At 43.5% G+C, this 13,728-nt stretch overlaps 1 protein-coding gene across 8 annotated transcripts in view; it reads right to left on the bottom strand.

Moving 5' to 3' along the window:
• Positions 1 to 13,728, bottom strand: part of CADPS (calcium dependent secretion activator) — a 348,154-nt gene that overhangs the window by 249,126 nt on the left and 85,300 nt on the right. The window lies entirely within an intron of this gene.

The following is a 13,728-nucleotide window of genomic DNA, read 5'->3' as shown; positions in this document are numbered from 1 at the left end:
ACCCTGCTTAGCCTGTAAAGAATTACACCCCACTGCTTTTACTGCCTAATTCGACAACCAGGGATAGTCGCAAGAGGGCAATTTTTCTTTAAAATCTATTTAACATTCAAAGTGAAAACCCCAGAAGTCTCCAGCATCTACTCTGGAGTTGACAGTGATGCTTACACTCAAGCCTGTTGAAAGTTAAAAGAGTAATTACAACCCTTACAGAGGGCTTCCAGGCTGCCACTTCAGTTTCTATGGCAATAAATGCTGACTGTCCCCAAAATAGATTATGGTGCTTTACACTGGTCTTTGAAACAATGGTAATTCTACAAGGACTTCTGTGTGTGTGTGTGTGTGTGTGTGTGTGTGAGAGAGAGAGAGAGAGAGAGAGAGAGAGAGAGAGAGAGAGAGAGAGAATCTTGTATGATACTTAAGAGGTTTTCATTTTGTCTGAGGAGCACAAGAACCTAGTTATCTCCCGCTTGGACTACTGCAATGCGCTCTACGTGGGGCTACCTTTGAAGGTGACCCGGAAACTGCAATTAATCCAGAATGCGGCAGCTAGACTGGTGACTAGGACTGGCCGCCGGGACCACATAACACCAGTCCTGAGAGATCTGCATTGGCTCCCAGTACATTTCTGAGCACAATTCAAAATGTTGGTGTTGACCTTTAAAGCCCTAAACGGCCTCGGTCCTGTATACCTGAAGGAGCTTCTCCACCCCCATCGTTCAGCCCGGACACTGAGATCCAGCGCCGAGGGCCTTCTGGCGGTTCCCTCACTGCGAGAAGTGAGGTTACAGGGAACCAGGCAGAGGGCCTTCTCGGTAGTGGCGCCCACCCTGTGGAACACCCTCCCTTCAGATGTGAAGGAAATAAGCAGCTATCTTATCTTTAAAAACATCTGAAGGCAGCCCTGTTCAGGGAAGTTTTAAATATTTAATGCTGTACTGTTTTAAACATTTGATTGGGAGCCGCCCAGAGTAGCTGGGGAAACTCAGCCAGATGGGTGGGGTATAAATAATAAATTATTATTATTATTATTAATAATCATTCTGGTTCAGACCAAGGGTCTGTCTACTTCAGCATCCAGTTTCATCAAGAGTAGCCAACTGGATGAAGCCAACAGTGACAGATCTGAGAATAGTCTGATCTCAGGCTGGCTCTGTCCTATTCTCTTGGAATGCACTGTTCTTTGCTACAGAGTGTGGGATCAGTTACTTCCATCTTTATTCTCCCCTTCTCATTATTACATTTCTGATGGGGAACAGTATGTCAATGTTACCTATTCAGGCTCAGATGAACTGTTGTGCTCTGTTGAACAGAGTCACACAGCCGATAGCTGGGGACAGGACAGCACTTCTTGCATGTGATTTGCTTTATTATTATTATTTAGTTATTTAAAAGCATTTATAAACCACATAATACTTTTTAAAAATCTCTAAGGGGCAATCAGGATAGATGGTAGAGGGGAAGGATATGCTGCTAGTATATCTGGAAGGCTGACGGTGTCTGTGGATTGACAATGGCAGTAGGGTCCGCTACCTGGGGAACAGGGCAAACATTATTCATGAATTACGGCAGATTTCAGGTGCAGCTGTCAATAAATAAGTGAAGGAAGGTCCATCCCTTATATCCATGTGTATGTGCAGGCAGAAGCAACAGAATGTAGCAGATAAATTTGGACTTCATGGATACAATTCACCATATCCTCTCACCCAGAACACACCCCATGTATCCTACTTACTTATTCATCTTCCAGCAACACATTGTAAGGATGCCACAGTTAATAAGACAATATCTCTGTGCATTTCCGTTTACTGTAAGCCCTGGCCCTCAGCTTTCCCCTTCAATATCTCCTGAGATGTCAACATTGGCAAATTAGAGGAACGTAATTTGAACACTTAGCTACTGTTTTTGTGATACACACGGGGCCTCTAAAGGAAATGTTTTAGCAGCTTTTTAACCTTGTAGCATTTCAGGAAATAAATGGAGAGGAAAAACAAATTCCGCAAACAGCCAGTAACCTATGGTAACAAGCATGCTAAACTATTGCTTTCTCAGCATTAGGCTGAGAACTCAGGCCCCAATTTTGCAATAACGAAACGATGATAAAGCCTAAGTACTTAGAAATAGCACAGTGCTCCCCCCCCCATAGCTGTTAGTCTATTTTGGGCATCTCAGCATCCTTGGGTATTGACCCAGGGGTTGAAAACATATTTAGAGAAGATAGAGAGTTCAGATCTGCTAATGTAATTCAGCAGCATGGCTTGTTAGATCATTAGGAAAAGCTGAATCTTTGACTGAAGTAGGGTTGGTGTATGCAGCTTTTTTACAAAGCAAGTGGACACTCCCATATTGGGAGCAGTGGGTGTTATCTGGCTTCAGCTCAGTGCAGAGGCAGATTTAGGGGAGCACAACTGGTTCTGTCGCACCAGGTGCAGAGCCTTGGGGCCACCACAGCTATTATGTGGACTGGAAGGTAAGAGGCAGAGGGCACCAAATTTTGGCACTGCACAGGGCAACACTGAAATTTGAGACGCCAAGGCCTGCCGATTCTCAGTGTAACCAGACTTCAGAACCTTGTATGTCACTTCACCCAAGTTGTCATCAAGTCTGTTTCACTGCCTGAAGAACACCCCCCCCCCACAAAAAGCCAGGGTGCAGCCTGGGCATGGTAGCACCAGAGAAATCCCTTATTAATGGCAGCCCTTTCCACCTCACTGTTCTGCAGTGAGACTATGGCCTCACGGGGAGTGCCAGAGATGCCAACCAGAAACTTTCACAGAGGAATCACAGAGATTCCATAAGTGTGGTGGTAGGCTATCTAAAAAAAAATCCTCCAGAGATGACTAGCCACCAGTCCAAACCTCATCTGAAAATGATCTGCCAGGACAATGAGGCGATCAAATCACTCCCCCTCCCAAATAGCAGATTCATCATCATCATCATTTGCTCTGTTAGCAACAACTATTTCCTGCCACATTTTTCAGGCCAGAGATATAGTGAGTCAGCCATGTGGTTGTCATGGTGGCCATGAAGTCATGAGTTGGTCTATGCAAGCCTGGGGATTCTTTGAGACTACCTCTTCTAGCTTGGACAGCTGATCAGAGGAATGATTCATACAGCAACAGAGTCCTGTTTTGTGTCTCTTTACCCAACAACACTGGACATGTCCTTGCATCTAATTCCAGAGCAGATCTCCCATTAAGGGAGATAGAATTGTTCATGAATGACAGGGACCCCAACCCCACATGCAATTAATTGCCACAAGAGGTGGTGAGTGGCCAATAAACTTGAATGACCCGCCCCCCTTTAATCAAACAGCTTGCAGGTCTATGATAACGAATGATAAAACTACATTTTCAGGCCCCAAGTACATGCAACATTGGCTGCGTGGCAGCTCTGTGCCTTCTCATCCTCCCACTCCCATTATATTTAGTAAAGTAATGTCATATCATGTGTTTTGCCTTAGTAAACATTGTAAGAGGGAGAGAGAGGAGAAGGAGGTGGTGGAAGGCTGCTGCCTGCAGCAACTGTAATATGCAGTTCCAGACAAGTTTAACAGAGAGTGAATCTGCTGAGAATAGCAACTATGCCATTCATGCTTTGTTTGTGAGCTGGACTGGATGGACCCTGGTCTGACCCAATGTGGTAATTCATGTGCTTTGTTCCCTCTGGCCTCCTCTAGAAGAGCTAGTCTGGAGTTTGTGGGTCTATGTCAGATATAGCATTAGAGGCATGCTGCTTGTACATCGGCAAGCCCTGCCATTGTCAAATGTCCAAACTGGCCTCCCATTTCTCTCTTCTACTGGGCTGATGAATGTTACAGTTTCCCAAGCTTATTCTTCAACTTACTGGAGCAGGATTTCCCAAACTTGGGTCTCCAGCTGTTTTGGGACTACAATTCCCATCATCCCCAACCACTGGTCCTGCTAGCTGGGGATGATGGGAGTTGAAGTCCAAAAACAGCTGGAGACCCAAGTTGGGAAACCCTGCACTAGAGAGTGCCAAAGTTCCAGATCACCAGCAACGTTACTATAAGATGTTAATATTGTTTTCTACACTGAAATGTCAAGATACATTAAGTAGCTTGTGCTTATAGTCATGGTTTCTTCCTCCCCCTCCCCCCTCCCCAAGAGCACAGTTTTGTGTCTTTTAGAATGAGACTGCAGGACCAGATGTTACACAACACAGCTGAGCATTCAAGGTGAATGACATAACAGGAGGCTCTTGCAGGCAGGAATACTCCGATACATCATGGTTTGAAAGACAAAGTCAAACTCATTCCCCAAGGTCATTCATTCAATGATTCTGTGGTAAAAGCCCATAATTAAATTTGCCCTCTGCCTAGTCCAGAATCAAACTATCAATCCTCCATGGTGTGTGTGTGTGTGATTGTGTTACCATCTTTTCCAATATTTTAAAAATGTGAATACAGTGGTACCTCGGGTTAAGTACTTAATTCGTTCTGGAGGTCCGTTCTTAACCTGAAACTGTTCTTAACCTGAAGCACCACTTTAGCTAATGGGGCCTCCTGCTGCCACTGTGCCGCTGGAGCATGATTTCTGTTCTTATCCTGAAGCAAAGTTCTTAACCTGAAGCACTATTTCTGGGTTAGCAGAGTGTGTAACCTGAAGCGTATGTAACCCAAGGTACCACTGTACTGGAAATCCTCATTCATGAATGATTCACATTCTAATTCTGACTACCTCACTCCGGGAACGTAATCATAGAATCTGCACATTGATTATAGCTACCACAGAGTCTGAGCAGCATCTATGTCAGGGATAAGACACTACAGATGTGGAGACCCATAGGAAGTCTAACAATTGTCAGTAAAATACATCTGGCTGTTTGTGCTCCCTCTATCTAATTTCTCACAGTCCCATCAAATCCCTGCTGGAGATCCCATGCTTTTAAATTCTTGGGAATAGCTGGGCATTGAAAGGAAGGAATGTGGTACTGAAGATACCCACCCAGGAAGCTAAAAAAATCAACCTGCCGACTCCTTTAAAAAAATTGTTTCTTTATTACATTGTCTGTAGCTGGTTTTGGTTGGGGACACCTATTCTTAAAGTTCTAGGTGTGAGGCAACGCATGGCTTTCCTTGGTTCTGTATTTCAAGCTGAATGCTTCAGTGGTCCAACATTATAAGATGCAATGCTATGGCTCTATACCGCAGGTTCCTCTGAGCCACAGTAATTTATATGATTTTAGTCTAGACTTTTGTGCCAATAGAGACATACCTTCATCCACTGGGGGATAAAAGAATTTATGCCTATGGAGAAATGCCAATGGAATAGACTGGGAAAGTACAGCAAGTGATACAGCCAGGGCTGTGAGCTTTGATTAAGTCTACCTCTTTTTATCCACCTGTGACTGAGACATCATTTAGTCACATTGATTGGTAGTGATTCCAGCCCGACAACGAATGGATTGAAAATCGTTTTGCGCAAAAGTTATTTCCCTGTTTTAAACTGATTAAACTCTGTGAGTTTGGGAAGTTTCTGGGTTGTTGTTGGTTTTTGCGGGGGGGGGGGGTTGGCAATAGAAAGCCTGATATTTCTGCATTTTTACCCTTCTTTCTTTAAAACCCCCTTTTGATCACACTAATTTCTTTAGCTTGGCATCATCTTAGAGAGATAGTGGATCATTTTCCATTACATTATGTGGAATCATATTATGCTGCATTGGCATTATGGTGGCCTGGCTGTTTTTTAAAATCCTTTTGGAAATGGTTCCACATCTCTTTTCGCTAAAGCCCTCCCTAGGAATATAGTGGAACAAACTGTGATAACTGTGATTTAATTATTCATCGGTAGAACAATCCGAGTAAAAATCTTCTTCCAAGCAGGATCTGTGGGTTGTACACAGTTGGCATCCCTCCACTAACACAGTGGAGGCATTGATCAACATAACTGGTAATTTTTGCTAATTTGCCTTACCACCTGCTGCTCCCTACACTAGCAATCACTAAGGAACAATGTGGGAGGTGACATGGCAGGAACTGTGAGAGGAGGAAGAACGTCTGAGAACTGCCTCCCAGTTCTGCTGATGGAAGCCTCTGCTGGACCAAGAATCTCCCACCATGGAGGGTCAGCAGTTAGATACAGCTAGACATGTAAGGAGTCAGCAATTTTTGTCTAATCCTTTTTAGGTTATCACCAGTGCTTTTTCCATTCCACTGCAGTTCAGCTTCTGCTAAAACCTATGTTGTTCACCTGGCTATTTGCTATGGCCAGAACCAAAAGAATTAATTATGTAATTAATTTCAATGCATTACAATGGAAGGGATGAGGAGATTTCACCCCTCCCATACACAAGAATCTCCTGATCATCTCCTGATGGTCTCTGCTGACTCTCCAGAGAGGAGGAGGCGTGTCCTGCCTATCTACTTATTCTGCCCAGCAACGTATCAGTCTGTGTGTGTGAGAGAGAGTCAGTCAGTCAGTGTATCGGAGAGAGTGAGAGTGTTGGAGATCCTAGAGATAAGATTGCTGTTAGAGCAGCTGCAGACTCTCAGTGTAGCACTGATTTATGCTTAGAATATTCAGCTCTGTATATAGTTTTGTATCATAGTTGTAGTTATAGAATAAAAGGAAGATATTCTACAGAGCTGCTCTCCGAGTGGTTTATACTCTGCAAGACTCTGCAAAACTCTGCTGCGCAACGACTGTATTATTGAGACAGTGAATCCGGTGCTCTCAGCTCTGAGCTGTGAGTCCACAGCACTGTGACCGTTTCCTGTGAGAAGGAGGTCTCTGGCGGTGCTACCCAGCTCGCCTAGCCCAGTCGGGGTTGAGGTGCATGAGTCCAGTTGGCGCACTAGCTCTAGGGCGATGCTGACAAGGGAAACATAAAAAACAATGCAGAAAACAATATAATTATTTACATAACATCTGTGGGCTAAACACAAACAAAATGGCAGTGAATGCCACTGGTATTTGCTTGCATGATTTGCGTCCCTGACCCCCCAATGAGCTTTTAAATTGCATCAGTTTTGTTTCCCATTTCCATTTCTGATGGTATTTTCAAATATCCCTAGATGAAATCGTATATGCATTGTTCCTGAGCTAAGATTAACCCCTTGAAAGGGATTTTCAGCCTCTTCCTGCAAGTAAACCCAAATGAGCTTAATGTGACTTCCATCCTAGTACAGTGGTACCTCAGGTTACATACGCTTCAGGTTACAGACTCCGCTAACCCAGAAATAGTGCTTCAGGTTAAGAACTTTGCTTCAGGATGAGAACAGAAATTGGGCTCCGGCAGCGCGGCAGCAGCAGGAGGCCCCATTAGCTAAAGTGGTGCTTCAGGTTAAGAACAGTTTCAGGTTAAGTACGGACCTCCAGAACGAATTAAGTACTTAACCTGAGGTGCCACTGTACATATGCATAAGATAACAGCTTTTGGTTTCACCACCGTTGACTCAGCGAGCAACAAATGCCCACTTCTCTCCTGATCTTTCTCTCTGAAATTTTCTCCCTGTACAACCTTGTCAGTTCAAGACGTGAACAGAACAATAAGCCCTTCCTACATCTTTACAACCAGGGAACACCACTTCCTAGTACATATACTTAGGGCAACAGCTCTTGGTTTCGCTGTTAACTCAGAGAACAACAAATGCCCACATCTCTCTTGGTCTTTCTCTCTGAAATGTTCTTCTCTGCGCAGCCTTGTCAATCTAAGAAGTGAACAGAACAATAAGCCCCTCCTACATCTTTACAATCAGGGCAGAGCTAATGAGACATGGCACAGCTGCCAGAGAGACTCTGCAGGCATCAATCAGTACCACCACAAGAGACCCAATTGACACCTGTTGTCAACAGAGTGAACCAGCCTTTTCCACTGTCACAGCACAGTTCTTTTCCTCTCTACATCCTGTTCTTCCAACTGTTTATCTTCTGTCTTTCGTGGAAAAGTGAATTCCACCCATTCATTTCCTTATAATTAACCTGATTTTCTGCCCATGCCTCAGTGTTCACCAGGAGATTGTGGAGTTGATGCAGAAACTCCATCTGGAAGAATTATATTAGTCACAGGCAGTTCCTTTCCCCACCACAGATAATGAGGATGTCCTCCTTGGCTCCAATCCTTGTTGAGCAGATATTTTAAAAATAGATGATGTAGCAAGGAACATCACCCAGGGATAGACAATAGAACTCTGGGTACGGATGAACTGTTGGACTCATGCATTTCTATCTTGGTACTAATAAGGTCTACCCATTGCCCTAAGCATGGTCATCTGTGAGTGTGCCAGTGCTGTAGATGAGCTGGGCAGACTGCTCACAGGCAACAGGACTGAGATATTGTGGTTGGGTGGCAATGAGCCAAATGTCAGGTGTTGTTGCACGTGCCAGCAGGAGATCAGAAGTTGAGCAGTTCTAAATGAGCTTGAAGATAAGTTGGATGGTCACAGAGCATCACAGAGAAGAAATGGCAGGTAAAAGAGTGTCTGAAAAATAACATCACCAGTAGCAGATAGTATCCACTGGTGGGTTCTCTGTAGAGGCTGGAAAAGCACAAGTCTCATTTGGTGCGGAGCACAGCACACATTCTGTAAGAAAGTAAGAAGGGAACTGCTGGATCAGGTCAGCGGCCCACCTTCTCCAGAAGTCCTATTTTTTCAGTGGCCAGGCGGATGCCTTTTGGAAGCACAAAGGCAGGACCCGAGTGCAACAGCACTCTGCCCACATGTAATTCCCAGCAACTGGTATTCAGAGACATACTGCCTCCAACTCTGGAGGTAGGACATAGCCACTATCCTGTATAGATTTATCTAATCATCTTGGAAAGCATCCATCACTAACTCTTGTGGGACCAAATTCCATAGTTTAACTATGCAATATGTCTGGCCCGAATCTCCCAACATTCAGCATCATCAGATGACACTGGGTTGCAGTATTATGAGAGAGAAATTTGATATCCTGCTTTATCACTACCCAAAGGAGTCTCAAAGCGGCTAACATTCTCCTTTCCCTTCCTCCCCCAGAACAAACACTCTGTGAGGTGAGTGAAGCTGAGAGACTTCAGAGAAATGTCACTAGCCCAAGGTCACCCAGCAGCTGCATGTGGAGGAGCGGAGACGCGAACCCGGTTCACCAGATTACAAGAATACCGCTCTTAACCACTACACCACACTGGCTCTCAGCCCCAAGTCCCATCCAGTCCAGCATTCTATTCTCACAGTGGCCAAGCAGATGCCTATGGGAAACATGTAAACAGGACGTGAGCACAACAGCATTCTCCCCCCCACTTGTGATTTTCAGGAACTGCTAAAGAATTGAATTGAATTGAACTGATTTTAAAATGAATTGATTTTAGAATGTCGTGTTAATTTTATTGTTGTTAGCCACTCTGAGCCCAGCTTCGGCTGGGGAGGGTGGGATATCAATAAAATATTATTATTATTATTATTATTATTATTATTATTAAGATTCCCCAGTTCTGACTAGCCACTTTCTTTGCATCATGCATAATTCTATACACTTCGTTCACATGGATGGTCGACTAGCCATATATGGAGGGTCACAGGCTAGGCACCTCTGCTCTATCGTATTTCCCCCCTTATTCATCTTTCTTCTAAGCTAAAAAGCCTCAGTCATTGTAAACTGTCCTCATAGGCAGCTGCTCCAGCCACCTGATCATTTCCAGCTCTACAGTATCCTTCTTTAACCGCTTTTCAATTCTGGTCACACTGCAAATTTGCATGCGCACGTCTACCATTGGGAAACGCACAGCACCTTGATAGACTTTGACAGTCTCCATCCACAAAGTCATGCAAGGTTCACCTTACATACTTGGAATTAGATAATTAGATACTTGGGATTAGAATTTCTTTTTCCATTTATGCGTGTCAATATGAGCATCTAGGTGAGCTTGGAATTGCAAGAATGCAGCAACGTGTGTCTGTTCTCATGGATATCGATCTGACAGATGACATTCTCTGCTTCCATTCATAATCCTGGCTGCCTGCCTAGGCAGACTCAGAGCATCTCCAAAATCAGATATAAATGAGCACCCATGCTTTCTGCTTTGACATCATTCAGGTGCCATGGAAAGCCTGCAACAATTTTTAAGCTCACCTGAAATAAACTGTGAGAGTGGCAATGCAAGAGAGAATAGGATTAGAAGAGACCAGAAGCCCAGAGTCTATTTCTGGCTCTCACCTTGCATCAAACTGTGACCTCTGGTGATTCAATTCACTGCTGCATAATATGCCTTGCTTTGAGCATAACAAAACTTTGCCTCAACCGTAAATGCAATGCACAGCGCCTAGATAAAAGGCACTTGCTAAGTGGAAGTTAATGTAAATAATGATGCTGCAACATTTCACTACAAGGCACAGAAGAAAAGCAATATGGGAGGTGGGAGAAGGGAGGAACTGTCTCCTTGAATCTCTTGTAGATATATCTGAGGAAAGATCTGCTTTTGTAATTAATCACTTGGCACCAAAGTCCTGGATGTGCTAATGCTAAATGCACATAAGGGCTTTGCTGAAATGCTTTTGGAAGCAATCGAAACAACAACACCGTGAATGCTCGTTTCCTAATCCCGGAGCCTGAACTTTGTAATTCACCCAGCTTTTTGTCAATATGGATGCTGAAAGACATGCTCATCGCCTTAGTGCAAAACCTCACACTCAGCCATACTCCAAAGCTTATATAACTGCAAAATCATTTTGAAGACGAAAAATGAAAATCCAAAGTATGCTTATCTAAGCATGAGTGATTGACTGATTAGTTGCAATCACAGCATTATACCAGGAGTTGTGTAGAAAATTATGGCATTCCAACAGAGAAAAGTATATGGCTTTCTAACACCAGCATGGATAAATTGTGCAAGCGAAAGTCAAAATAAGACGAGCCTTCTTCCAGAAAGCATATTATGTATTGCATCAAACCGCTGGTAAAAGGCTTCACTGCTTCCTCTACTTTTGAGTGTAAGGTAACTTCATCACAGAATCTTTATACTGATTATAGTAAGCAGCTTTTTGTTGTTGTTGGTTGGTGTTGAAAATTTAAGAGCATATGCCATTGGTCTGCTTTTCATTTTAACCCCTGGTATGGAAGCCAGCAGCCTCTTAGCACCAATACATTATCCCATCACCCATTGGGGGCATAGCAGTCAACCTTCCATTTTTTTGCAGGAAATTCCCTTATTCCAGTGCCATTTCCTGCTGCTTCCCGCTGCTATCCCAGATTGTTAGATATCCCGTAGACTGTCCCCGGGACAGGTGAGGCTGCTGATCCCTTATTTTCAAATCTGAAAGTTGACCGCTATGATTGGGGGTCTCCTAATAGAAATTTTACCAAGTTCCTGTGGCTGGTTTCAAAGTGACTCAGAATACTCTTCTCCCCACATTGCACTTCTGTATTGACACTTCTGTATTATACTGTTTCTCCTTTCTAGCCAATCAATGTTCCTTGGTCATCCTAATTTTTTTCCCACCAGTCCACCTTCCGCAAATCATCTCCTGAGCCACCAGAGTGCTGTCTTTACATCACTTGCTGCCACTAGCTAACCCACACCTTACTAATCCTTCCTTAACCAACTTTAACCAACCAAAGATTCTCACAAAGAATCTTTGCACATTTCAGGGTGGTAGCTGCATGCATTTCCTTACTTATTAAATAGTGAACATTGTTTTTATGGGTATTATTGGGCTGAGGTGTGGGGAGAACTGATTGCGGCTGCTCCCTGGTGAGAGGTAGAGTGTGTGCAACCCCCCCTTTCTGTGTGAACTTAATTTGGGGAGATAGCAGCAGATGTGAGAGGAGTAGTAGTAGTAGTAGTAGTAGTAGTAGTAGTAATAATAATAATTGCAATTTATAAATACATACTTGCATATCTGGTTGGTGGTTTTTGGTTGTCTCTACTATATTTTTGCATTTTGATCTGCTGGTAGTTTCAGTTTATACTGATATTTAAGAGGCTCTTATCTAATCATTCTGTGCAACATATTATTAATATTAGTAGTAGTAGCAGCAGCAAGAGTAGTAGTAATAGTAGTAGTATTACTGTTACTATTATTATTTCTGTTCAGTTCCTTAGCTGTTTCATGACTCTGTACTTATCACATATAAATCATACCCAGAGCCTGGCTGAACTACCTCTGGGTCCTTAGATTCTTTCTTTTCTTTCAAAAAATATTTTCATCAGTAGCTTCAGGAAGCAGTGCAGGAAATGAACGGAAGGAGATGAAAATAAACCTACTGAGAGATCTAATGAGGGGTGGGGGGAGGGAAAGGTCTAGGCCAAGCATTGGTCATGGCAAATTGTAATCACAGTGTCCAGCTTTTCTTGGGTATTATCATTTTAATCTCCACATATACTGATTCACAAACACAAAAACCCTCATGAAATAGCTAAACCCTTCCCGATAGGGCTAAAGCTTGGAGCTCTGCTTTATTTTCTTCCAAAGAGATGGCTTATATAAGATGCTCTCCCCCTAGAGAATTTCTGTTAATTATCATCCTTATCATACACATATTAAAAATAGCAAAGTAATCCTTGTGTTAAGTGTTTGCGTTCTCACTGAAATACGTACTTCTAACAAATCCCTAATTAATTGTAGGTTTGCTGGTTTAATGAGCAATAAAAGAACATAAATAAAGCCAGGCACTGCATCACCCAAGCATTAAAACCAGCTGCGGAGATTTTACACTCGGCGCATGGGTGAACTCAGCCCACAGGGAGAGTCTTGCCAGGCAGGTTACCTAATGAGCTTCCCCCAGTCCTTTCTGACAATAAGAGACCCACGGAGCAAATGTTGTTTCGTAAAAGAGATTTTAAAGTGTGGCCTTTACAGAAGGCAGGAAGCAAAGATTTGAAAGAGAGCTGAACAGAGGAATGGCATCAATGGAACAGTGTTTTCTGCTGGTATAATGATAAGACTCCATCTTAGAGACCAATTGTCATACAGTTTTTGATGCAATCTCTATCCCCCACCTACCCCCAATCTGGGGCTTCCTCTCCACCTCTTTGGAATTGTACTTCTACATACATATCAACTTGATAATGGCCGTGTTTGCATGTCATGCTAAGCCAAACGATGTCTTAGAGCAAACGTGTGGGCTCATGGGAAAGGAGATCATAGCCGTTTTGCTCCTCTCCAGCCCCTTTAGCTCAGCCAAGATTTCCCACAATAGTTAATTCAAGTTGTGCATATTCCCACTGGAGGCTGTCTTCGCACTAAACAGCACTGCCGTGTTGCTGGCTTCAAATACGATTGCTTGGAATACTTCCTAGCAGTGGTTCACCAAGCAGACCTGGCTGCTTTCAGTGCTTCACACATAATGCTAAATCATAGTTTGCCTGGCCTAACTATAGCTTGTTTGAATGTCTGAACCTAGCTCAGCAGACTCATTATAGTTTGTTTTCTGTCAACAAATGTCAGAGATCCAGTCCCCAGCTTGATCACACAGTAAGCATAGTTAATTAAAAAGGATGATTTATTGTCAAAACAAACAGAGTTCCAGACGGCTCTAACACAGCCTCCGACATCATCAATCAAGATGACCCTTCTGAAGACTCCTTCCGGATTCTACAGAAGATAGAGAACTACTAGTGCCTTGCGATGCTTGCTTTGTTTCCAGTCCAACAGCCCTCTCCTTAGCCGACTCTGAGAAGGGATTGGATCAGCTCCCCCCTCATCCCTTTCTGACACACTACTTCCTTCTCTGTTTGCTCCTGTTTGAAACTCCCAAGAGCTTTAGCTGGCTTGCAGCCCGCTCGTAGCCG

This window comes from Podarcis pityusensis, assembly GCF_964106645.2.
Source record: "Podarcis pityusensis genome assembly, chromosome: 2".
In the NCBI taxonomy this organism is placed as follows: Eukaryota; Metazoa; Chordata; class Lepidosauria; order Squamata; family Lacertidae; genus Podarcis; species Podarcis pityusensis.
This window is presented reverse-complemented; position numbering and strand designations above follow the sequence as displayed.